The following is a 24,696-nucleotide window of genomic DNA, read 5'->3' on the forward strand; positions in this document are numbered from 1 at the left end:
TGAGGCAGCTGTTTGGCAGCAGAGATGTTCTTCTTTAGATGAAGACTTGCTGTAGTGCTACAACCCCCTTCATTTATTGTCATTGTTGTCATGTGTTTCTTGTCGTCTAATATGGTATAGCTGCATGCACACAAGCTCAACCCCAGCTGAATATGATTCATGTGTTGTGAATCAGATGTTTGTAAAGAGGAAGCGACAAAAGCCTGATGAAGGTTATTTCTCTGCCAGTGGAATGTCATTTTATGAGACTAGGCATGAAGTGGATTATAGAAATGTCCTTCTGAAATGGGAAATGTGTCCAAATGCTGGATTTAACACATATGACCTTATATACTATGTGACCCAGAAATAGGGTTTTGCTGAGTCCAAAATCTGCATTGATGTGGGGAAAAATAATGGAATGCTGCCTAATCCGACCTGGATTATAAATCAATAATGGATTAGGAAGATTGGTTGGGAATGTCGTTTAACCCATTTAACCTTTGTCAGATTCAAGGACACAATGCTCTCGACTGCTTGACGAACACTTGTTGTTTTCTGGCTGCCATTTTGTCCTGCCGTTCACAGCTTCCTGTCAGGACGTATGGGAATGTCATGTCAGCGTGCAGCTGTGCATGTTGACACCATGTGGGTCCCGTGTGGGTGTCTGTGCAGTGCAAATGAGGCTGTTGCACGGACAGTTGGATATATGGTGTGTCATCTGGAAAACATGAATCACCTTTAAGATCCTCTCGCCGCTTCCGGGGAAAGAAACCTGCGACTGCAGCTGCTTTAATGTTTATACTATTGTTACATAAGGAATAAATGGTCTCTGGTCTCTAAAATGCCAGACAAGTTAACGTCGAAGCGTTGGTGGACTTCTGCTTTCTACAATACCATATGAATCTCTGACTGGTAGCTTCAGGACATCGCTGCGGTCGAGCCTGCACCAACACATGGTCTGTTTCCAGTCGCACTTCTCTGCAGGTGATGATTTGACAGTGATTACTGAGAACCTGTCAGATGTCTGAGGTGGCACAGAGGACAGAGGAACATTACATTCTGAGGAACTAGGTATTGTCCTTTGGTTCTGTGTGGTGTGTGGGGACATGAGTGTGTCCCGTATGATCACTTCTCCATCAGTCACTAGTCTGACCAAGGTGTAACAAACAGATTCAATGAGACAAACAGGCAAAGAGAGACACAATATAACACAGAATACAGTGTATGCATTACAGGCTATTTTCTACATTGACAGTGTTGATGCATGTAGTTGCCTCTCGGCTTATGGACTAGCTTGACACACTTTTACCATTCCCACCTTATATAATACAGCCAGTCTTAAATTTTCTAGGAGAGAGTAAAACAGAGTAAAAGTTAGGGGTTCTTAATCAATTAATAATCCACATACCAGTGCCTTTTAAAGTTCATAGAAATATCTAAGATCTTGTTTGTTTATTCTACACAAAAAGTACGACAGATAAAGGGCAATTTCCTGTTTTTTGATGTAGGCAGAGTACTTGAATTTTCCTTTATTAGCATGGTAACAATAAAGAGATGCGGTTTTGGAGCTGCGTGTTGGTGGATATTGTTTTCTTTGAACGGAGATAAGGTTGCTCTTTCCATTTGTTACCAGTCTTTGTGCTAAGCTAACTTTATTGTCTTCTGCATGTAGCTTCACATTAATTTGAAAAATAGATAGAAATAAGAGTTGAACCTCTGCAGTGAATCTAAATGTGGTGTGCAGTCCATGCATTCGTCAAAACTTTTATTGAACGGCCAATTTTGGAAGCCACAATTGCCAGTTACAAAAATATGTATACTAATACAGTAAATGGACAAATAGCTGGGGGAAGGGATTGTCCAACAAACCGAACAATTCTTATTCCAGCTTATGCAGCAATAATTGAAGAAGTCATTACCTCACAGTGTTCCAGCTCCATCGTTTTCTATCCATCGTCCAACAGCACATTTAGGGCGCATTCACACCAGGATAGTCCTGGGGGGACTTCATTTGGCGGGGAATTTCACACCTTCATTTGGTTTGGTCCATTCTCATACTGCTCTAGGCAGCGAGCTATCCTCACGTCCTCTCTTTGGTTCGCTGGATAGTCCGTGTGCATTTCCCACTTTAAGCAAACTGCACTAGGGTTCCATGCAAACAAACCGAAACCCATGTTTTTAGGCAGGCCAGAGTTTGCTTATTTGGTCTGCACCAATGTTCCGATGAGCTTTCACACCTGCCCAAATGAAGCGGACTATCCAAGGAACTGTGTGAAAACGGCCTTAAACATCTACCGTGAACTATTTTCCTGTGAGCTGTAGTTTTCCCCAGCTCACCTCGACAGCTGAACACAAAATCCACATTAATGCCCTGTTTGCATTACATGCACAACAGCTGGATAATAGACATTCTATGTATTACAGGCTGCTGTGAATGCCCCAGGGCTTCACATGTTTCTATGAGAAGCAACTCTCTGCCAAGGCACAAAGCTGCGGAGCTGAACCAGTCGAATACTTTAGTTTCCACAAGTTGTAATGCCTATTACAGAACCGTTCCCTTCTGTCAGATGCTGCCACCACTGCATTTAGACTTTGTGGATGTTTGAATGTTTGCCCCGAGGCAGAGTCAGGCTGAAAATATGAAGTTGGCATGGCTGCTTAGATAGATTATAAATACATCAGAGAAGAAGTATTGGAATTCCTGCAAATTTGTTGCTTTCCCCAGTGTGATAGTAACTGACAGATTCCCTTTGTTACACTGTGTAAAAATGCTTTCTCTGTTTAAACTAATGCCTGAAAATATGCTTTTTTTTAACATTTGCAAATATAGAGTGCAACTCTTTATAAACCTGTGTATTCGGACTATGTTCCAGCATTTCCATTCTCACACACTGCATTGCACATGAAGTGCATGTGGACATAGCAACAAGATCAGGTATCTGTTGTTTAAATGTGTATATATAGGTGATATTCTATGAGAGGAATGTATTTTGAGAAACTCTCGACACTAACAATCAAAGAATATGTCCCAGTTTTTGCCCCAATGAAGGTCTGATGATGGAAAGCTTGGCCTTTGCGGCGTTAAAAGACACCGTACTTACATGGATCTGAGTGTTTTTATATTGTAGGATGCGGGTTGACTGTTTAGTTTAGTTTTGGTTCACTCTCGTTGCTCTTATAGGGTGATTTTAAAGTGCCTGTAATGCTGATCCATAACTGTAAATGGTTATTTTAGGTCATCATCATGTTTCTGGTTTCAACAAAAACATCTGCTGTTGCTAATTAAAAGAAGCCGTCAGCATGCTGCAGTTCAGCAGTACAGCTAGCTTAATGTTAGCCAGCTGAGTGTATTCAGCTATGCACATTTTCTATTATCAGATGCTTATGCAGCAAAGCAGCTCACACAACGTGTAAATAGTATGACTGTCGGTAAGACGGCAAAAAAATGGGATTACTCTGAGCATCCCTGATGTAGAGATTCACAGAGAATATTGAATCACAGTCTTTGGTCGTAGCCCAGATATGTTTTATTGACAAACACGCTTCTGTGAAGCACAGAGGGATCAAACCGCTTCGCTTCACGATCATGAAAATTATTTGGGAAGCAAACTACTGTATGTTATGATCGACGAGCATGTTACTTCTTTGGCAGAACTGAACGTCGAGTATCTTGTCACCTGGTGTCAGCTTGTATTTGTTTCAGTCACCAAATTACCAAAGAACATGAGTTGGAAACATTGAACTTTGCCTTTAATTTTTTTGGCTGAAAAAATGAAGACATGCACAGTCTCACTGGCACAAGATTTGTATAAGAGCCTGAAGACTTAGACAAATCATTCTTCTTGGACTCACGTAAGGAGCTTACTTCTTTCAGGCAGCCAAATGAATTGTGAAATATATCTTCTTTTTTTTTATAAACCCTGTGCTTCATGAATATTTTAAATCAGTTCATTTGTCTTGAGCTCACCACTTTAGACCGACAGCATTTAAATGTGAGTTGACCCACAGCGCACATTCAGACGGACAAAGATTAATTTTCTTGGTTGAAATGAAAAACAACATGCTTTTAGTGAGTTTGAAGGTTAAAAAAAAACAAAAAAAAAAACTGAGTCTGAGGCTTTGCAACGAGATGCAAATGCTTCTTCACCTCTGGACCTCTCCTTTCTCCTCTTCCTTCCTCTGTGATGGATCCAGCTGAGCGGTGTATGGCCTTCAGTGCTGCATGTCAAATTGAGTTAATGTTGAGTGCAAGGTCAACAGCACTCCAGGCAGAGGTCATTATTTGACCCGGTGAGGACGGTTACTCCTGCAAGAGAAGAACACTTTACATGCAAGTCCGATTTTAGTCAGACTAAGACAATCATTTATCTTAATGTCAGGTAAACACCATAGTTCGACTAAAATCGAGCTACATGCCTGCATAATGCGATTCATAGTCCGATTACTCCTGCATGTATACACTTAGTCGTCCTGGAGTCTGAACTTGGTCTGTGCATGCACCGAGATTTCTTCCCCGCTCTTTGACCCGGAAGTATACAGTATTCTGTAAAAACTGCAGACTCAGCAGGTTGTCAGATTGCCTGTGGCAGTCAGACTACGGCCTTAGCTGGATTAAACTGTGCATGTAAACATACTGACAGATCTTTTCCATCTCCTCATTATCTCAATGTACGCCTGCCTTTTTTATTTTCTGACTAATAATAAAACAAAACATCAATAATATATCAGATTACACACTGTTTGATATCCATCTGTGTCCAAAGGCTTTTACTAATCATTTCTGAATTGCTGTTTGTACTTTAAATTGTCTTTCTTTTCTGTCAGTACGTGGCCTGCTTTTTGTCTCGCTGCACCAACATGCTCAGCTGCTTCTCGTTCCACGATCGCTGTTTCCCATTAGATTTGGAGACCATTTCAGTCGTGCACTCTGAAAGTGGAGGAGGAAAGTTACTGGAAGTTTTAGAGGCGTGTAGTGAAAATGGAATTGAGTTTAAACTGAGAAAATTGGTTCATATGTATGTAGGGAGATTGATAACTCTGTAATGTCTGTCTGACTCCTGCCTCACAAACTAGCCTTATGAGATCATCAGCTCTGAGGCCCCTGATTAAGCTTAGGGTCAGGTATGAACTGGTTATGGTTAGAGATAAGGATTTGTTGTTGTATGTAAATAGTTGTCGTGGCGCTCGTTGCCTCATGTTGCACAAAAGCATCACAAGCTCTTAAAACACCATCACAGATATATGTACATTTGTTGACATGTAACCAAGTGATATAATTATGGTTTAGAAACATGAGCTCACATGCTTCTGTGGTACAAAAATGTACAATCGCATCATGTGATTCTGGCAACTGTGTGTGTGTGTGTGTGTGTGTGTGTGGGTGTGTGTGCATGAGTGTGCGTGTGTGTGTGTGTGTGTGTGTGTGCATGTGTGCTATACCACAGTCTTTTTTTCCATTGAACTATGGCGAACATTTAGCTGACTCACCATGATGGAGCACACAGAGCTTTATTGTCTTGATTGATGATCATCGGCTCTGGATGAGCCACGGCGGCGGCTGCAGGCATCTGTCTTGTGACCTGCTGGCCACAGAGCTGCGCCTGCAGCCACTGGACCACTGCGCGGCGCTTCTCAGAAACACAGCAGTGCAGTCACAAGGCAACGGTGGCCATCAGCATTACATCATGCCTGCGGTATCATCTAACAGTCCTCTGGATGCTCCGCTGGCCCACTGGAATCATTTGTTGTCATCGAAATGCCTTTAATAACACGTTGCAGATGGTCACTAACTGCAGTCGTGTGTAATGTGAGCCGCCATTAGAGGCAGGTGACAGCAGAGATATGACTGTACAGTAGGACGGGTCTGATGGGAAGACAGCTGGCACACGGATGGGAAGGACTTTGTCTGGCGCTCTGGTCTTTGTTGTGCAGTCATCTGATCTGACTCCACTCTGCAGCCTATTTTCTTTCAAAATGATTTCACTGTTTCATTATTCAGTATCGCACTGACAATTTGAGTCTTTAATTGTGCTGCAAATGTCGCGTGAATGTTAGAGTGTGCAGAATGTTTGTGTGCTGTGCGTTGATTGATTATTGAATTTTCCCACAGGATTTCAGTGCCGTGTGTTCCAAGTTTCTGTCAGCAATTACTGAATGAGGGAAAACCCTCAAACTAGCTCGTCAACATTTTCCTTGTCACACGGAAGTTTTCTTTCTGTGAGTGACGGGGAGATTTTCAGACACCACATTAGCTTAAGTCGTGTGTTTATTTAAAAGGGATGTAGCTGCTAATCTGAACGGCAGCGCAGACGTGACATCAAGTAATGCACAATAATCTGCTTCTTCAGCTGTCTCATCAAAGTCCCTCTGCTGGGACATCACCAGGCCGAACATGTTGGTATGAAAGAGATAAGCTCCATATGCCATATATATATAAGATACCTGACTCTGTGCTGGATCGCCATAACAAAGGAAAGCAATTAAATTGTCATGGAAGAATGAGTTAGAAAGAAAAGGCACATTAACCTCGTCCTTGTCTCTCATTTAAGTTGGACAGATTTCCTCAGACTCATAAATTTAAAGCAAATGCAAAAAAAAGCATTTTCCGGGCATGTCGAGCTCTGCATTGGAAGCTTTATTTACATGCAAATGTTGGATATCGACCCGTTCAATAAATTCAGTGTCTTGTCTCATTCAAGGACACTTTTACATCACTCAGACGGTGATAGACACTTTGGCTGCAGTTGTTTCAAAGTCTTGTTGCCAAATGTTCTGTACTTTTTTTTCTTTCCTGGCTTAGATTTGATAGAAGCTAGAATACAGATGAGTGCCCTGAAAATCCTTGGCATTATTTTATGTTGTGCTGAAGTTCTTGTTGTTGGAAGTAAAAGCTTTTGGAAATAATATGAAGGTGAATTTCAACACACCCTCATTATTCATATCAAGTGTGACATGATGACGTGAATAAATGACAAAAGGAAATTGCTTTGTGTGATGAAACGGGTGAAGCCAACATCCAGCGACGGTCAGCTGGTACCCAGACATTTTACTGAATAAAGAGAAAAAAAAGGAAAGAAGAATAAACTTTTCCATTCTCAGACTTTTTTTAGGAAGGTCAAACAGTACCACATTTACCACATTTGCTGTTATGAATTAGTACATAATAGTACTTACATTAGTACTTGAATAAGTACAATGTTGTGCCTGGAAAAACATTATTAACATGTGAATACATCACCCAAAAAGTGTCTGGTGTGCAAAGACCCTAAAGGCCTTAAAAGCTTGTCCTTGACCTGGACAATGCACTGGGATCATGCATTTGTGCATCAAATCCTCTCAAAGGTCTGACCCCGGCTGTGTGGTGCAGAGTCTGGGGGCAGCCAAACTGAGGGCTCCTGCAGGGCCACAGGGACCAGACTTACAGCCTGTCTTTGTTCTGATGGTGTGGCTACAAGCCCTACAAGCCTACTGCAGAAGTAGCCGAGTAGACCCCTTTACCAGATGGTTCCCATCCAGATGTCCCCCCTGCTCTTAACCAGGCCCTCGGGGAGACGACCTGTCTCCTGTGGCTGATAGATGGCTCCAGGTAGTGCCTCGACCCCCTGGTTTTAAAAGTGTGTGTGTGTGTGTGTGTGTGTGTGTGTGTGTGCGTGTGTACAGAGGTCTGTGTATTTGTTAAGTGTGTGTCTGAGTGTGTGAGGGCTTGAGGAGCAGCAGGTATCTTTAGCCAGCACAACAGAGCCTGGGATTGGAGACGGCTACTCCTTTCAAAGCTTTAAGCTCCATGAAGCCCGTGCATATGGACATACTTACTGTACAGTTACAGTACCACGGCTGCTGCTGCGGGTGAACCCACTGAACCTGACAGGCCAATTCAAATCCATAATGCCTGTGACGAAGCTTGTGGTTTGGCAAAAGGAAGGGCGTATTACGGCACCTCCGCTCAAGGCATGACTGTATTGTAGGGTAACTGCTTTTATTCCCGCTTGAATAAGGACAACGCTGCTCTGCACTCGTGTGTGTGTGTGTGTGTGTGTGTGTGTGAGCAGGAGAGCCTGTCAGAACGTGTTCTCAGTCAGCTGCTGGGAAACTGGAGACATTCACCCACAGCAGCACGGAGAGTGTCCTCGCTCTTTAAATCACAATGAGACATCCAAAAGCTCTGTCATTAGGACTGGTCTCTGCTGAGGACAGGCTGCTTTTTACTGCAAAGCACTTTACATTGTGGTCCTGTGCGTGAGGGCGTGCCTCTCTCTGTGAATGGTCACATTAGCTTTTCATTCATCTTTTTGCAGAGTCCCGTTTTTTTTTTTTTTTTTTTTTTGTCCTTCTTTTGTGTTCTCATGCTTCTTCCTCTGCAGACTGGTTTTGGCATTGTGTTTCCAGAGCTACATTAAATCCTGGCTTTCACAATCATGTAGTCCACCCCAAGGTCCTCCATGTTCCTGTTAGTGCTTTCACCCCTGTATGAGGGCATGTCCTTTGGGCTCCTCCATGCACTCTCACACATCTGTTGGCTAGATTATCCCAATCTCTTTCTCACTCCGTCTTACTCTGGAACTCTTCCACTTTCCCAAGTCATGAAAACTCAGCTCAGTAGTACAGTGTGCATTCATCCCTGCGGACAGCTGCACATGGTGGACTCAAATGCCCTGTGGTCATGTAGTTGACCTGGGCAACGTTCAACCTGAAATCGAGTTTGGTTCCTGCAGTTTGTGCATTCTTACCTTGTTCATTTGGGATTTTTCAAATTTTAGATATGTTTGATGAATCATTTGGTTTTGGTATAGAATGTATACCTTTAAAAAAAGTACATCTCAGTTTTTCAATTGTGTTTGTTTGTATATTTGTGTATTTATTTAGTTGTTTGCTTACAAAATGTAGGTCAAAAAACAACAACCCTACTGAATAATTGCTTCTTTTTTCTGGCCCCCTACTGGCCAGGCGTGATGCATGGAGTCCTCAAGGTCATTTGAGTTTGAGACCCCTGATCTAAATTTCTCTCAATCAATTTACGATTATATGATTCATAGACTGATGACTGCAGTGTCAAAACCACTGCATGCAGCATGAGGTGAAAACTACAGTAAGTGTGAGTCCAGATGCTGCACACCCTCTGATTCTTATCCAGGCCTTTGTGTCTCACATGTGTGTAATTTCAGATTTTTATATGAACCGAAACACAAAGACGCTGACGTACTGTGTGTGTGTGCGCGCTCTGAAATTTAACTTGTAGAAAGCAGTGCATCCAGAATGGTTTGCCCTGTATTGAAATACAGTAAAAGCATGTTCATCTACATGTTTCTATTCTCTGCGTATTACATAAAGTCTGGCTTTTCTCTGAAGCTGTGATAGTGGAAGAAGAAGCCACGTTTCATATCTTCTCTCATTCCTTCTGGACTCGACATGACTGCACTAGATTGAGTCAAAGGAAATTGATAGTCCGAACGGGCCTAATTCAATCTGAGCCTGCCTATGTGGTGTCACAGTGATCAGATCCAGATGAGATTACACCCATTAGGAGCCTTAGTTAGACTGGATTGTAATCTAAATAAGCGTCGTTAGAAAATGAGGGGTATCTGTATTTTCCATCCTTTTTTATTCTTCAAGACCATTTGAAATGTCTCTTCTACGTCTTGAAAGTTTTCCATGTTGTTCAGACTTCCATCTGTTTTATGATCTACTTTCCGAGGACCGGCATGTTACTCATTACCTTTTCGCTCTTCAGTCTGTGGTGGCGATCCACCCCTCGAGGAGTTATTTTAGGTTTGCAAAGAAAACAAATGCAGCTCTTGTTTGTGAGATTGCGGAGACGGTTTGCCTCAGAATAATTGGCAGTTTTTGTTCATGAGCAAAGTGCACGGTGACGCAAACACCAGACCAAACATCAGCGCACGCAGCAGACCAAACATGAGAGGTGACATGAAATGGCATTTTTCAAACTGGTGTGCAACATATGCTGAAATTGAAGAAAACATTTCCTTAAAATGCTTAAAAATCATTCTGAATTCCAAGATGAAAGTTCTCACTTTCAATATAGATTCGAGTTCCCTCCGCCTAATGAAGTAACCTCCTGAACCTCCATGATCCGTGGTGTCAGTTGTGCAGAATCTGTCAGTGTACTGAACGCAGCGAAGCCTCCTGCTGTAAACTCTTTTGTCGTACTTGAGTGAAGTCCTTTAACAAGGATGTTCTTTCTTGCGGCTGCTCCGTCTTTGTGGATACGCCCCCTGCTGTGTTGAACCGTGCAGCTCAAGTCCTACTCGTTTATATTCACTTATCACCTGCAGTAATTACAACTCTGAATCTCTCCATTAACCCGACAGTGGGTTTATCCGTTTAAACGTTGCTTTTTCGAGAGATAAATCTCTGTCACTTGCTACAAAAAGTGCTGCTTGGTTTTTGGTTCAGGCATCTCAATCTCAGAATCTGTCTGTCTGTCATCCTGTCTGGCTTAGAATTAGCCTCTTAAGGCAAAGGCCAGTATTTTTAGTGGGCTTCCTGTGTAGACAACAAATATCAAATCAGCTCTCGGGGATATTAAAGTGTTCTTGAGTCTACTCTACTCTACAGTATGCATTCTCTAATTAATGAAGGAGATGATAGCCACTGTATTTCTGTGAATGTGTTTGGATTTTTGGGTCTCCACATGGAGAATTTACCTGGGAGCAACGAAGGTTGCTCAAATAAACTAGAGACGAAACACAGCCAACAGATTCTGCAGAGTCTGTGTATCGAGATCACAGAGTTCAAGGTTCACGGGGTCTTTATTATCTCTGAGAGGCAATTTGGTTCACAGCCAGCAGTAAAACCATAGACAACATATAAAAAACAAATACATCTAACAATGAAAACTCCCCAATCCCACATTAACATGAAAAACTCCTCTCACTGTAACACATATCAAACACACCCTTCTCATTAAGCTCATTTCGCTCTGACAGACACATTTTTCACATGGTCCTAAACATTCAGCGTTAGAATCAAAGAATCCTCATAGACATAGAAAGTATGTAAGATATTATAGCTTCATATACAAAGGTTGTCATCTGATTATTATTATCATCATTATGTCATTTCTGCATCTGTGTGTCTGTAGATCTGGATTCAACGCAATACAAGTCCCGCTCTCTTTGTACCGTGTAACATTACTCATTGAAGCACAATGGACACAAAGCCTTGTCCTTCAGGTTTCAACAGGTCTGCAGGCCTCCCACCGCTGTAAAATAATCAAATGAAGATGAATGAATGAATGAATGATGGGATGAACGGTGCAGATGTGCCTTTGACAGTGTCCCGCTCCTGAGGGAGGGAGTGCCTGTTTAAAGTTAAGACATGTTCCAATAGGTTTTTGTCGTGCCCGATGCATACGTGTGTTTGTACATAATTCACGCACAAAGCTGCGCTGAACCCACCTGACAAAGCAACTAAAGTAAAGTATTCTTGCTCTCCCCTACCGTGAATTGCTTATTTGGGCTTTTGCTTTCATGTCTGAAGACCTGTTCGGATTAAACGCTTTCTTTACGTGAGCCACTTACCCCCATCATGTGGTAAATACTGAAAAATAAAAAAAAACCTTATATACTGTAGTGAATAAGGTGCAGGTCTATATGTCTATTTGATAATTGTTTCAGCAGTTTTGAAGTCACAGTGTTAGTTATATAATTTTGTCATCATATTGTGCAGCACTCCGCTCTCGGTGCGATCATCTGATCACCTCCTCTGTTAAGTTTCATTTCATTTGATAGAGCACAGCAGCACAGTTGACTGATGCTACCACGGCCATAACAACACAGTAGGTTGTTCATATATCCTCTATAGTGCAGCCATATTTGGTAAGAGAACTTTCATTCTAAAAGAACTCAGTCAGAGCCGTGTGTTGGAGTCTGGAGAAAGTTAAATCCCAAACACTTGACAAAGCTTTGGACAAGTTTCAATCAAAGATCAAGTGTTGTGATTTTTTTCTTTCAACCATCAGGGATCAGGATAATCTTTCATCTGCCTCCCAATAAGAAGTCAAAGCTCCAATGTGGAACTTCTGTTGCCCTCATGAGGAAGTCTTTGTTATTTATGACCGAAGTAAGGCTTAAACCCTAAACCCATCACAATAATTATTTTTCATAATTGCAGAATGTTCATGTATTTTTGATTTTTTGATCTACATAGCTGTTGAGCTTCCACGATGCCTCCGTCAGTCATGACGTCAAACCCCCGGCTGGGCATTATGCCGTGCAACATGAAAACACAGTGCTGCTACACTGAGAGGACAGAGCGTCATACAGAGAGAGAGAGAGAGAGAGTCACGCGGAGCTGAGAGGCTTTAATCGGCATTGTTTGAACTCGTTCCACAATGGCTTGAATGTAACAGACGTAAGAGCTTTGCACACCTTTTGCTTAGCGAAGCATTTCAGTGACATTATGGGTCGTATCGTATCAGATCTCACCTTGTTCTTCTCTGATATCTGAGCCAGTGATTTTGACCAGTGTGAGACGAGCGTTGGATCGGCTTCCTCTGGTCTGTGTACAGCCGTGCGCTCACATTACTCCGCTTCTGTCCTCAGTGAGATGTTATACCTGCTGGGAGAGGTGGGTGTGGTGCACAGCACCAGTGTCCTGGTTCTGTTGTATCACTGCAGCCTCTCACTGCGTCTCCTCCGTGAGGCGCCAGTCCTGTAGAGAGAAGATGAAAGTGCTCTGTTGCAGCAGCTCCCTGCCTCCACAGCCTTTATCTTGTCTGAGATGAGAGGACGATGAAATCCCCATTCAAGCAATGCAGTGCTGGAGAGTCCTTTTCATTCTCATCGGCCCACTTTCATTTTAGTAAAGTTTAGTAAAATAGACACGAGACTGGTGGTAACGCACCACAGATGTAGGTCTTTTTAAAGGTCATTTCTACTTTCCTCACATATGAAACCAGGCTTCACAAACTCTTCGTCCTGGGGCAAAAGCAGTTCTGCTGCCACGCAGTCACCCCCTCACCCCCTCACCCCCTCACCTTTCCAGCAGCTTGTTCACCTTGTAAACAAAAGGCACGAAGAAAGTGTGTCTGAGAGCCCTTGGAGCTCTCTGCTTCCACAGGAATCCTTTTAAGGTTGTTTAATAGGCCACGTCTGCTGCAGTCTGTGCTATTTATCGCTTCCTCCCAGTAAACTCTAAACAATCTCTGCTTCATGCCAAAGTGCCGCGTCCTGATGGTCCGCTATAGACTGCAATTAATACTTGGGTGTTTCAGCTTATTCAGGTTTTTAAAAAAATAAATGAATTGTTGGCAAATTGCTGGCGCCAAATGTAATGCACTGTTAGGGATCTGAGTCTGATCCAGTCTGAACCAGCTGGTGCGACGCTCGGTCACATGTTTAATCTTTATCATCATCACTGAAAATGAAAGCTCTATTGTCAAAAACAAGAGAGTTAGTTACATTACACTGTCAGATTATGCAGTTTATTCATCCAGTGTCATGGAATGTGCTCTTCACTATATACATAATATACATGCTTGTTTAGAGTGTTGGGATAAACACACGTTTGGATAAGCCTGCGGTGGCTTTGCCATTTTGTTTGTCATAATTGTCGTATTCACTCTAAATGAACACTGTCAGTTTGATTTGGGTTTTTTGACTCTGTGTGTGTGTGTGAGCGTCTAGTGTATGTGAGTTTGTTTTTGGGATTACATGTGGCGAGGGCTCCAGTGGCCCGCTGTAATGTTCACATCGGTGCCGTGCATCTCTTGCGGCGTCGGCGGCTGCCGCCCGATGTAAAAATAGTCCGAGCACCGTCCCGAAGTCTGAAACATGTGAAGTCAGAGGGAGAGACACAAGGAGATGGAGAGATGGAGGAGTGAGTGATGGGGAAGCATGGTGTGGACGTCAAAAATGTGAGGCGGCCGAAAGAGGCACAGGGAAGAAAGACATAAACCACAGTTTATAAAAGAGGAAACGACAACAAAAGGGACACTAATTTGGGACACAGAGGAAATCGCACACTCGTCTCCCTCTGATGTGTCCTTCCCCAACAGACCCAGATAAGACCGGAGGAAACACTGTGCTCTCTTACTGAATTAGCCTGCCAGATTCACTCGTGCAGTGCAGTAATTCAACTTCCTCTCCGTTTCCCTGGCACCTCAGTAACACAAAACCCCGTCTCTGAGCGCAGAGATTGGACCATAAATTCCACACGACTCCTGCCATTTTGGCTCCCATGCTGGCATTTAACTGATTAATGATCATCGAGGCCACTCTCTGTGTTTTTGGACAAACTGGAAAGTGGAAATGTTGGCCACCAAAAAGCCATAAAGCACTGCTTTCGTCTTCTTCATTCATACATATTTCACCAGCGAGAGTGAGTTCGCCTCCAGAAAGGTTTGACCTGAATACGGAAAGATGCTCGACCAAAGCTGCCAAGCCTGGTGTTTAGGCTTTCACGATAATGTTTTCTCCACACCAGCACCGTGACACTGGGATGACACACATTCAACTTTGATTCTGATCCTAGGCCAGTTCTTCCCTAGTATCACAGTATACACGAGCAAGGATGCACAGTTTTCTCTGGTGTCATTTTTCTATAAAATCTGCTTGCAGAGAGAGTAATACAGTGAAAGCGAAGCGTAATTATAGGGCACGGATACGAGCGTGTGTCATTTTTCTGTTATCATTACACTGGGGGGATCATCATTTCGATAATACTGTCCAGTAATAGTGATAATAATATATAATAAAGTGTCTATTTCAGCTTTTGATATCAATCCAATACCATTTCTTTATTTTCCCTTCCCAAACTGCGAAGAACCAGAGACTGCTGTTGTGCTAAAAATGTGATGATCCAGTGCGACTAAATGACTGTAATCGACTGCAAAAACAATGAATTTTGCAATGACTCAGCGGAGGGAACTGCACTCATTGTGGCTGATACCCTTGATTAGCTCAATAGGATCTGGCAGATGAGGAGGGAGCGCTTACAATGAATAGGATCGGGAAAGTCCAGCCTCACTATTTTACTGTGTTTCACAAGTTATTGTATATATCATATGTGTATAAACACTAATCATAAGTCGTGAGCTGAAGAGCAGAAATATGGCATTCATGTTACAAAGTGAATCAAGAATGTGCGTGATTGCTTGAGCCTGTTTTTTTTCTTTGTCACGACCACCTCCCTGCATCCCAGTAACACAGGTGCAACTGTAGCTCTTACAAAGACTGTCGCTAAATAAATGGATGTAACGAATGTCTTGCTCAAGGGCATCGTGTCGGTGAAAGTTCCCAAGATACTAAGGTCTTGTTTAGACTGTAACCCAAATTAGATTTTTATGCATATCCAGATTAGGGCTGAACAATTTTGCCTAAATATCTAATTGCGATCATTGTGACTGAAATTGAGGGGGAATGGTCATTTTTACATCATTATTCTCATTTTCATTCGAATAACATATTTAAACTGATTAGTGTCTGATATTTGTGCAGATCTGTGAGAAACAAGGTGATTTTTTTTCAGTCTGCAGACCATGATGTGTAAAGGTCAGGACGATAATCTAAAAAGGTCATTTGACACACATTTTGGCTTTAAGACCACATTGCGATTTTGATAAAATTCCAATTAATTGTTCAGCCCTAATCCAGATTGTATCTATCTTGATTTTTTTGAAACACGAGATCCGATTTTTCCAAAGCTGATTCAAACCACATGCAATTCTGAATGGATTTTTACAGATCAGTTTCAATCTGAATGCCTTGGTCACTCAGACAGGATTTCAAAGTGTCTTCACTCCTGGATTCCACTGAATTAATCTTGTACCGCCTCCGTCGTTCCGTCAGCTCTTCAATTCAACACGAACGAGATAGGAAGTCAAACACTGATACAACATTAATGTCCATTTTTTGTTTTGTTTGTTTTTTGTTTGTTTTTTCAGAATAAAAGCCCCTCTTGTTGACACCGTATCATATCTGGCCTATAACTATAGAAATCCATGTAGAAGACGAGACTGGACAATGTCAATACGGACACACGCCGATCGGATCTCATCACTTGTTATATATAATGTGGACAGTTGGTCAGGACGAGGCCTAATACCTCAGGGACTCAAACCAGCAGCCAGCCATTGGCCACAGTTCTCCTCATCCAACCTTTTGGCGACCAGAAACCTAATGCAGCAGCCACATGCTCCTCCGTATCAATCATCTCCAGATTGTCCACCCTGTTAAACTGTAACGCTACATTTCAGCTGTAACAAAGCCAAAGCTTCCTTTTAATAAATAAAGGTCCCAGGTTTATAATTAAAAACAGCTTTGTCGTGTTTACCGTCATTAGTTCTGTCAAAATATTGGATGCACACCCGCTCACAACATACATACGGCTCTCCCTAAAGTGAACTTCATATTCATCATGCTCTTATCAGTGTTTTTCCCAACCCATTTTCTGATTCCAGTCCAGCTCCCTTATTTTCCGACTTTTGAGTTTTTGTTGGAAGGACACAATGTTGGCCTCAGCGACTCCAACGCACTTGTTCATCGGAGCAATCGCCAGACTGGAGGGAGAGAAAATGATAACCTAAGAACAGCTGTGTAGAGTAAAGAGAGCCCCTCGTGCTCTCAGTTACACATCTCACAAGGTGGGAAATGGGTTTCATGATGTCGCTGTCTATGTGTGAGAAATCGTTCCTCTCCAGGCACCTCGGTGCTGCTGTTGGAAAGTGATTGGCATTTCACGGTGGAAGTGGATACAACAGAGTGATGGGATTCGGGGAGGTTTGTGAAATGAAGTTTGGAACCTTCACTGTCAGTCATTATTCTCTTTTTCAACAACAGATTGTGTTGCTTGTTTGTGCATCATGTCACGTTGTAAAAGTGTCCTGTTATTTCTTGGCTGATTTATCGTTTTCACTTCTTATGCACTGACTGAATTCAAATGAAAGCATATTGTAGACGTACAATATGTGTTTAGTGAAAGGTAATGCTTTAAAGAGTCATAGGGACAAGTCACACAGGGAAAAGCGGGAAGTAGTCGATCTGATTTGTTGAGCGCTGTATATTTTATATGGCTAAAAAGAAAAAAAGATAAAAGAGCAAGACCACAACCTGCCTTTTATTCATGTGTGAATGTACAGCGAGTCTGTGAATGGGTTTATTGCTTTTTGTTGTTTGATTCTGAAATGAGTAATTGTGCAAAATGAATTGTTAAACTATTTTAAAAATCAATTCAATGGTATTGTGTGAGTGTTTTTCAGATTTTTCAGCTTCTTAACTGAACACTGATCATTTTTCAACATTTTATAGACCAAACAATCACTCAATTAATCGAAAACAGTTATCGACCCGATCAATCAATTATGAAAATGATCGTTAGTTGCAGCCCTAACTCCTAGACATGTGTCATTTCTGACCCCAACAATGATGATGCATAAACATCTAAACTCACTTGAGCATTTTTAGTTTTTTTTAAATTGGAGATTACACAGCTGACTGGGGGGGGGAGCAACAAGCTAAATGAAGCATGTGAACTGAATAAAGTAAAAGTGTAGTGGAGGAGGAAAAGAAGATGAGAGAGAGGAAATGCCTGTGTATTTAAATGCCATTATTCATTCACTTAGATGTTAAATTTACTTTGATTTTTTTTTTTTACAAAAAAGGCCATAAATTCATAAGGAATTATAGTTTCTCCCCGTGTTGCATGTAAATACTGTCTACTATCCATTTACATCTGTAGGCATTCATGCTTTATTTATATTCCCGCAGTAACGGCTCTCATACAGTCTCCTCAGTCACTGTGGAGACTCCCGCGTTTGCTTTTGCGTGCACAAACTCTCATGCACGTGCCGAGCATACTGCACACAAACACAGTACTGTATGTGCTCACACTACAGTCACACACACACACACACCTCTCTCACCCAAACTCACTACTAAATTAATCATCTGCCACTGCGGCAGCACACTCACAGCAGCCTGTAGGAGTTCAGCACTCAAAGGATTAACACTTCAGCACACTCAGTCGTGGGATTTTCCCACACCATCTCACATGCTTAGTTACGTTTCCTGTCAATCACACCGTGCTGCATTACAGGCTCACTGCCAGCTCGGAGTACACTCCCAGAAATGTTCGGGATCTGCCAACTGTGGAGAAGCTGTAGTGTGGTGTGTTGGAGCGCTGGATTGAACCAAAGATGATTACTGGGTCCATTAGGCGTCTTAATGTGTATATTTGTCTTTGCAGGCGCTTTGAAATACACTCACACCCCACCTGCAAACAGCTGCACCAGTTTGGCACACACACACACACACACAGGTTTGTGCAGCTCTTCTTGTGAGGACGCTGCATTAACTTCCATTCATTAATGGTGCTTTTCCAGTACTGTATGGCTCATCTCGTCCAAGAATCAAACTGAGCAATGCTGAGCTGTAGATCGGTTAAAAGGACTTAAAAATCCTGAAAATGTGTTAATCTGGTGTGTTTAGCGACAGCACTGCTGAAAGCCTGCGATCGTGAACAGCGAGCCGCATCACAACCCCCTCTGCCATATTTCAGTTCAGTGACTGTGTCATGCAGGAAGTACTGAACTAGTCTGCTAGTAGAACTGCTTCACAAGTCACTAGTCACTAGTTTGTGTGTGCCGCCTATAAAACAAATATGACGACTCATGTTGAGGAGGTACTAGTCTACTTTACTAATGGAAAACCATACCAAGACAGGTACCATTAATCTTAACCATAACCATAACAATTAATGCCAAACCTTATCATTAACCTAACAAATCATTGTCCTATTACTTTCTACAGTTTATCAGAAAAGAGATTTTGTTCCATTAGGACCAGGTTTTGGTCTGGACAACTGGTCCTCATAAGGCCATTAATAAATAATTCATGTTTTGGTTTTGTCAGCCCCTTTGAAACAGAGCCGATGTGTTAAGGATTCAGACGACACTGTTGCGTCTCAAGTGAGCATGGTATATAAACACTGTTCATGTAAATAACGTGCCCATGTGACAGAGGTTAAATGTACTGCTGAAGGAGACAGGGGCTCATCGTGGAGGCTGTTTTTGTGACATTATAGGAGGGACGAGGGCAGAGCTGGCACATGTATTTGGACGCTGCATGTGCATGTGTGTGTGAGGATGAGTGAGTGAGAGAGAGATGCTGCTGGGTTTGTTTATGTTGCAGATGGTGAGCAGAGGGAACAGTACAGCAGCATGGCTTGAATTAGGCTTTTGAAAACAGCAGCAGGAGGCGAGGGGATGGAGGACGTTGCTTTGGGCTTCATTATCACGGACTGCAGCGAGATGTTGATGAAAAAGTGCTCATTTTCTGTAAAGAGTCCACAATATTTGTTGATCTGTTCTGCTGGATGAATATGTGGTCTAGTCCAGTGTTGACAGTGTCTCTGGTAAAGTTTTGGTCTCTGATTATCTTCTTCCTCTCCTCCTCTCCTCCCTCCTGTGTACCTCGACCAGCTCCCATATTTCCGTGATGTCCCTGTGCACGCCCCCCTCCTCTTTATCTCTCCTCTCTCCACCTCCTCACTGGCTGTAGTGGAGGCTCTGTTGACAGTCCTGTGCAGTGGAGAGCTTGCTTTTATTGGGCCTGTGTGTTCAGCCCTTCCTGAGGCCAATGAGATCCAGATGTGGCCCAGCACTCCACGTGCTATCTAACGTTCCTGTGTGCAGACGTGTTTGGCTGCGTGGGACTGACACTGTACTTTTCACTTCACATGAAAGCACATTTCCTGACACATGATTACAAATGAGACTCGCACACACCACACGGTCACAGGTTCGGCTGCTTCTCCCCGTAGTTCTCATGAGCGAGACGGTAAAGTGGTGCGACACACCGCTTGACTCCGTGTTTATGGGTGTTGTATCATGCTTAAGCAACACGCGCTATAATCTGATGACTTTTGTGACTGTGTGTGGACATTCCTTATACGTTCAAAGGGCCCTTTGAGGTTTACTTCCGGGGTTTTAAAGTTCAGGTCAGATGCAGTTTCAGCATGATGTCTCTGTGGCCTGTAGCTGAAGACACGTGACCTTACACATAACCACAATGAGGGACAGTTGTTTCATATTATCTGCCTATCTCCTGCCCCGGGATCTCTGTTTATTACTGTTCACTACACAACATAAGTAAAAATAAAGAATATAATTACACTAAGTTAAAGTTGACCACAGCTCATTAGTGATAATGAAATTCAAAGTATGATGATAATAGAGCTGAGAGGGGAATACTACTTTTTTTTTTGGACATATTTTGTGGAGACGTTGACTCAAGCTTAGCGGTTAGCACTGTTGCCTCACAGCAAGGAGGTTTGAATCCTGGCCTGGGACCTTTCTGTGTGGAGTTTGCATTTTCTCCCTGTGTTTCTTCCCACCATCAAAATGTGTGAATGTTAGACACATTCGGTCAGGTTGAAGCAACCCTCCATATGACATCTGACCTCATAATTCTGTTGTGCAATTTCAGTTGTATAATGTCATTAAAGATCCTTTCCTTCCTTATTTACAGTATTTTATTTGAATTTAGAGCTACTTTCTGCCACGGCAGAGTGGCTCATAACTTGCTGTATCACATACACATCAGATTCCAGAATACTTGGAGATAACTGGTCATGAATGTAAAGCAGGAGTGTTCAAATGTGCTCACATGCCCATTTGAATGCAGCGTATTTATATACAGGTTCTGGCATTTCCTGCGGTACTCAAATGCAACTGCTGGACCAGCTACCAAAACAGAGGCCCCACTATCAACGCACAGAGAAGGAATTTGACGTTACTCTCTGCTCAAGACATCAGTATTCACATTGTTGGTGTAATATTTACACAGGTAATATCCATTTACTGATGTCTTTTAAGGCTAAATGTTGCATATTGCACCTATTAAAAGCTGGGTAACACGTCTCGTCAAGACAGAAATGTGTCTGTGTGTGATTTTGTGTGACCAGTCGTTTTAATTGAGACCAAAACCTGGCTCTAATTAAGTAGAACTTCATTTCTGAGGAGCTGGTTACATTTACAGCTCCGACTTGAATAGTAATGTTAAGTTAAGGGTTAGGCATTAACTAGTTATGGTTAAGGTTAGGTGTAACACTGTGTTTAGGCTTGTCCAAATGAGAAGAAGTCAGTGTCCTAGGAGCTGCTCAAAGCTGTGTGTTTGTGTTCTAGGCCTGCATGTGTGTGAATGGACGGGAGTAATGGGCTTTTGTTGAAAGGACAACCCTGAGAGAACCACGACACACAATAATGAAGAGCTGCAGATGATGAATATTGTACAGTCATCCTGCATGTGTGCAGAGACTCTGTTCTTTAGACATAGAGGGAGAGGCCTGTTCATCCTTGTTGTTGATGATTTTTGAATTTATATGCACAGGAAGATGAGGCCGTTCTACAACGTGCTCTGAATCTCTGGATAGTATCAGTGTTTCTGGTTGTTTATTTTCTGTCCATGCGCAGCCATGTGAGCTCGGATTCATATCACTCTCTCTTCTGTAACTCATTTTTATGTCTACCCCTTCAATGATCCACACTGAGAGTCAGTGCATAATTTCTCTCCTCTGTAAAGTATATTAACACTCACTTGGGTGCAACCGCATATATTCATAGTAAGCATTTTATATTTTACAAGCTGTGGCTTTTATGCCATGTTTTGGATCCACAGGCCAAAATCAGCTAGTTGCTCAGTCGGAAACCTCCTTGAGGTCAAATTGGACAATATATTTGGGCCTCGAGCCAACTGGATGATAGTCACCAAGCTAGAGTCTACAGTCAAACACCGGTCATTAGGCTGTGATGTTAACTGCTAATACTTGCCACATGAAAAGAACCTCCGTCTCGGTGTGTCACCTAATTGCAGAGCACTGTTAGCAAATAACTACACCCACATGGAGGAGAAACCCGCTCTTCAGAAACCTGAAGCCAAAGAGAGTCCAATCTGCACCTGATTATAATCATGTAATACGGATGTGTTTCTCGTTATGTCTTTAGAATTCTCTCAAATTCACTCACTATTCCCTGTTTGTCCCTGTCAAGCGAGCGTTAGTCATTTACGTGACGAACAGACGGATGTTCCTTGCAATATAAGCGTAAAACACTGGTTTCTGTGAATTTATAACACCCTTATTGGTAAAACTCCATCTTATCTTTGCTCATTACTCAATATCCATAGCATCAGTCGTGCTCTTCGTCCCTGCAGACTTTTTCACTTACTTATCCATATGACTGGAATCATCTCCACAGACACTAAAAGTCAGCTCAGTCATTCCCACTCTCTTCTTTTCAAAACTTAATAAGGGCAACAGTGATTGCAGCTGCATTTAATATACAGTTAATTTATACGCATGCATATACTTTTTTTGTTCTTACCTCGTTTTATGGATCAAATACTGGTATGTAATCAGTGGTGAAGCTGTTAGGGTTACATAATTGTACTCGTCCTCCTCCCCTCTCCCTCCCTCCCTCCCCTCTTTTTTCCTAGACAGAGGAGCTCATCACGTGTGTCTGAAGATAGAGAAAGGAAACTGAAAGAAGAGAGAGTCTGGGGAGTGGGAGATAAACTTTCACAAAGTTGAAAACAAATTGCAGATATGAGATGCCGAGAAAGGAAAAATGACATTGTCGTCTTATCTAATCTCAATGTAGAAGTAGTCAGTTTGGAGCTGCACTGTGTCTCATTTCAAACATGCAGATCATGAGGGCGTTGTGTTGTGTTCAATAACATCAGAGACTCTCGAAACATCGCGCATCAAAAGCACAATATGCTGCTAAATACGCTGTAATTCACACTTCATGAGTCAACCTCCCAGCTGCCTGTGACAAACACCGGTCACTTCACTAAGTATGAAGGTTTGCGACTGTGCAGGTGCATGTGACGCTAGTTTACCAGCTCAGTGCTGAGTGAGTCTTCAAGAGATAAAAGATGTAATGCACCTGAAGGGAATGCAAACACACACACACACACACATATGCACAGCCACAGCTCTTCACACAAATCCACCCGCTCTATTCTCAAGTCTGACCGCACACCCAGACGAATGGCTGGTTTTAAAGCTCTTTCAAGCCCCCCACACACACACACACACAAACTCACCGTCTGTTTTCTCAGCTTGCCACGTGAAGCATCTGTTAGCGGAGGAATGTGATGTGATGTCATCGCACTGAGCTGCGAGTCCCTCGGTGAACGTGGAAGTAGTAAAGCCTTCAAACAAAACAAGAAAAAGCCTTGGGTCCAAGAACAGACTCAGCCTCAGGGTGAATCCACACTGTGTGGAATCAAAGAAAAGTGAATGAGGAGGCAGTAATGCAACATTATGGACGTCTGCTGCCGTAAAACAACACAAAAGGCACTTATTACCTCTTTACACTTTTAGTACTGTAGCCTTTTTATACAGGACTCAAAAAACAGGACTCAAAAAACACAATATGTGTAAAACACTGGTGACGCAGAGAAACACAAAGGAGCAGTAGGCTGCTTCAAGAAGCAAGAGGACTGAAGTTAGTCCCCTGGAGTAAACCCGGCGATAAGCTACTGTACTGAAGCCTTTGATTACAGGGTGGGGTTGTACACATTTGCAGTTAATCTCTTGAATGTACTTTTGGAAGAATTGTCATTTTTCTCTCTAATTTGTGCTTTTCCTTTGTTGGTTTTAAGTTCTTTCAAGGACTGTCACTGTGTAGTGTATGCATGTTACGTTACCAGCGATGAAGCTGTCAAACATGCATTTTGCCATCAGTGACTTTTTGTGCGTATCAGTTCCACTGCTGTCATGTTGTAATTGTTTACTGAAGCAGTAAATAGGGTGTCTCCTTCGTGCCTGTGATCTGGAGAGTTAATGTGTCTGTACAAGTGTTGGCATTTACTAGATCTGCTGTTGCACCAACATTCTGTTATTCACTGTGTGGTTGTCCAATGCCTGACTGACACAGTGGTTGTCATGGTGAAGAAGGTGGTATAAGAAAAAAAAACAGCTTCCCTATATCTAGCACAAAAAAGATAAAAGAAATACATGAATTTAGTTGCATGAAAATGACTCTGTCCTCAGCTTCTTTTATCTGTCTACATATAAATGCAACGGACGTCTGTCTGTCTGTTCATTGCATAACTGACAGACTTCAAACTTGATGTTATTTGGATAAGAAATGCAAGGGAAAAGGTACATAACCTTTTTTTTTTACCTCTGATAAATTGGGTGATACAGACATGTTTTATAATATTCATTGTCTGACTCTCTTGTAGAGTCAGACAATGTTTTTAAGTTTCTTTGTAGATTCCGTATGCAGAGTATGTGCAGGTATAGTGGAACAACCAGAAGGAGCATGTGATCTTTCTTTGAACTGTTTTGTGTAGCAGCAGATTTGGTCTTGAATCTCGAAGGATTTAACATTATGCTAATAAGGTTGTTATGTACCCTGGAGTGCACGCTTGAGACTTAAATCTCTATTTTAATTTCACAGTGTGTTGTTCACTGAGTAGCAAATGCTCATATACAACAAAGGACCAACAAGAAATATCTCAAAATGTCTGAGGTCTACCACAGAAGGTCAGCTTCCTCTGCAGCATGTTTAGGAAATGCTACAAAAAAGAAGAAGAAAGAAAACGGAAATAAGTACATGATAGGAGGGAAACCAGGATATGAGCATGAGTTGACTTCAGCCCACACTTTAAGGAAATTCTTGACATACTAATTAGCATTCTCCCATGCTCCCTCTCCTCAACACTATGTTTAATCCTGTGCTGAAATAGC

General features: G+C 42.3%; 1 protein-coding gene across 7 annotated transcripts in view; it reads left to right on the forward strand.

The window, feature by feature from the left end:
• The window catches only part of LOC122775378 (unconventional myosin-IXAa-like), a 120,650-nt gene that overhangs the window by 31,769 nt on the left and 64,185 nt on the right, over nucleotides 1-24,696 (forward strand). The gene's annotated exons all lie outside the window — the stretch shown is intronic.

The sequence above is a fragment of the Solea senegalensis genome, linkage group LG10 (genome assembly GCF_019176455.1).
Source record: "Solea senegalensis isolate Sse05_10M linkage group LG10, IFAPA_SoseM_1, whole genome shotgun sequence".
NCBI classification, from domain to species: Eukaryota; Metazoa; Chordata; class Actinopteri; order Pleuronectiformes; family Soleidae; genus Solea; species Solea senegalensis.